Genomic DNA, 3,389 nt, shown 5'->3' with positions numbered 1-3,389 from the left:
TATTGCACATAATGGGACCATGACAAAGGGTCCTATCTTCCAGGGGTCACATGCTGGAAACAGCAGAAATACGTCTGTCCTTAAAGTAACGCTACTTCTATATTTACTAGAACAATGAAACCGATCCAAACCTTCAATCATTTAAATCTCAAAGAAATACTTCTTTACAACTATTCTCAGCGTTGCCTTCAGACCAAAGAGGCTCCTGAATGTTTGACTTCTCACAATCTGAAGCTGGTTCTCTCTGCTGGAGAGTCGAGTCAGCTAAATGACGACATCTTCTGATAGTCAACCAGAGCTGCTGGAGATGTGCTGGTATAAATACTGTGGGGGGGGGGGGATTGGGGAATGAGAAACAGGTGAGCAGGTGGATGATGTAGGAGTCAGGTGACCAGTTCCTCAGAAAATGCATATGGACAGAAGGTTGTGTTCCGTTCTCTCACCAATGTTTGAACTAACATTTCAGAAAACACAAAAAATAATCATCTTAATGTCAGTAATGAAGTGGTGACGTTTCATGGTGATATCTATTAGTTTAAACGTTTCCCTGTAGTGTCTCTTAATAAAAAGTGTGTGTGTGTGTGTGTGTGTGTGTGTGTGTGTGTGTGTGTGTGTGTGTGTGTGAGTGAGTGTGTGTGAGTCTGTCTGTCCTCTGCTAATCTGGAATACTACTGGACCAATCTTTTCTGCTAATTCACGACTGTATGCTCAAGGACCTCACGTGGTCGCAGTGATTCACAATTTAAATTTATTTTTAAACATGTTTTATTGACTGTTCTATACCGTCATTGACTCATCACTCCTCTTAAAGGGCCGGTACGTGAAACGTCTTCAGTGGCAAAAGGCATTTCCGTCGTTAGGCGAAGCTAAAAACAAACTCTACAGCGTCTGTTGAAGGACACATTCTGGCCTTTGTCTGATCCACAGAAAAGTTTTTTCTCCGCCGCCATCTTGACTTTGTCCGTGTTTCCAGCTTGTGGCTCTTTTTGTCGTCTTAATGCCGTCTGAAGCTTCCGCTGATGTCTTTGTCCCGTTTCACAGTTTGTGTTTATTTCCTCTTCAGTCTGTCGTTGTTTAAAAGTAGTTTTTCTTCACAGCGGATTTGCAGCTAAACTTGGAACCCTACGAGCCACTTTGCATTAAGTTCACCATTATTCTTCTTCTTTACGCGACCAAAACAAGCTCACGGGTCTTTTTCCCGTCGCAGCGCGGCGGCTGAAGGTGTGTTTGAAGTGAGATGTTTCTCTGTTTTATGTCCGGAGATTTATTGTTAGCTTCCAGCACTTTATTCTCTGAAAACACGCAGCGTCTCAACATTGACTTATTTTCTTTATGACGTCACATGAAAAGCTTTAAATAGAAAACACTAAATCTTTTTGGGATATCTCACACAAAACAGGATTCTGTGCTGATTGTGACGAGGAAACATCTGCTTCACACGCGTTGCTCTTAATATAAATGACATTTGATTGAAATTCAGGGAGAAACCCTCAGTTTATATAAACTAATTTACAGCTTAGAGCCAAAAAGACTGATCCAGAAAGTAATGTGGGACCTCTGCCTGTTCTCTGATGTCCTAAACAGAGTTGATGTCCGTCTGAATCGGAGCCAAATTCAATTCAATTTCACTGGAAAAGATAAAAGCCGGGTTATAAAACGTGTTTTACTCCACCACACTCCTCCTCCTCTTCAACCCAACACACGACTTTCACTCTGCAAATGACTCCAGATGAGTAACCTGCAAATCGTGTCATTATGTGTGTGTGTGTGTGTGTGTGTGTGTGTGTGTGTGTGTGTGTGTGTGTGTGCGTGCGTGTGTGTGCTGCAGTGAAGCGTTTGAAGGACAGTTCTCGGATGAATTTTCCAGCAGCAAAGTGCTGAGTGGGCCTCTTAGCCGAGCAATTTTCCTCCTTTTACCTCACTTGAGAGTGTGGAGATGCAGTAGTGCCCCATGAGCCAGGCATTACCCCCCCCCACGCTGCAGGGTGAATTAAAAGCAGAGAAAACTAGAAGCTGAAGCACAACAGTAACTCGCCGGGATTTCAGAAAGGAGCGAATGAAAATCCGAGATGTTCCACAACGTTTTCACAAAATCGAATAATTTAAATGAACGACGTTAATTCAGTTTGAGCTCAAAATCCGTCCTTGACTTTGTAAACAGCTGTTCTGGAGCTTGATCGGTCGTCTCAGATATTTAGATGTTCTGATTTTTTAAGGAGCGTTTTTAGGACTTGTTGTTCGTGTTGGCTTTAAATAGAGACTGAAAGTTTATTCTTGAGCTTTGTTTTTCACCAACCAACTTAACCTTTGAGCCAGCATAGGAGGAGGAACTCTTGTCGAGGAGCTAGTTTTACAAAATGATGAACACAGAAACTCTCTCACATCTCCACCGTCTGCAGAAACACCTGAACCAAGTCAGCCTGCATTACTGCTCGTTAGACTAATCAAGTGGATTCCTTGCAAAGTTGCAGCGTTTTGTGGCAAGAAATTAATCATTTTTTTGTTTCAGACAGGAGAGAACTTTAGACCTGTGGTTCTCAAACTCTTTCTGTCGCGCCCCACTTTGGAGGAAGAAAAATGTTCATGCCCCACCACCCCAACAAAATTGTAACAAAATGGTGCATGTTGAACTTTTATTGAAATAACATTTTGACTCCTCCATCTGTGCTTTTTCAAATAATAGAATAAAGAAAATTGCAATCACTTTCAAGTAAACCAGATTGCTCCATCAGACAAAAACAAACACAATGTGCAATCACTTTGTTAGAACAATGCAAATAAAGTTCAATCTGTGCAAAAAATAACTAATATTTGGCAGAAAATAGCTTATTGTGGCTGCAATTCACCTGTTTTGCACTGAATATCTTTCCAAGATAATAACAATAAAGTGCAACCTGTGAAAAACTAAACAACAAGTTCAAATATTTGGCAATAAAGAGTTTTACTGAGTTTTACACTGCATATCTTTTCAAAACAACAATCACGTGCAACCTGTGCAAAACTAAACTAAATGCTCCTGGTATGTGTGAGCCCTATGCTAACACATATCAGGAGCATTTTATTTTAAATATGAGCTTTAAAATGTAGCATTCTAAAAGTAAAATAATAGCTGTGATAATAATAATAGCTGCATGTGGGACTGTTGGGCCTGTTGGTCCACTGGCTGTGGTCATCACAGTGAACAGTGTGATGAGAGGACATGTGAGCCCTTGTTGCTGTAGTTCATCTCATGGAGCAGAGGCTGCATGTAGCATAGCCTGCCTTATCAATGTATTTAAAACACTGTGACAGCAGGAAGCTGCACTCACGTCTGTTTAGACCTCCACCTTTATCCAGGCCCAGCTCCACCTTTATCCAGGCCCAGCTCCACCTTTATCCAGGCCCACCTC

This window comes from Anarrhichthys ocellatus, unplaced genomic scaffold (assembly GCF_004355925.1).
Source record: "Anarrhichthys ocellatus isolate YVR2014 unplaced genomic scaffold, GSC_Weel_1.0 scaffold259, whole genome shotgun sequence".
NCBI lineage: Eukaryota > Metazoa > Chordata > Actinopteri > Perciformes > Anarhichadidae > Anarrhichthys > Anarrhichthys ocellatus.
Note: the sequence above shows the minus strand (reverse complement) of the source record.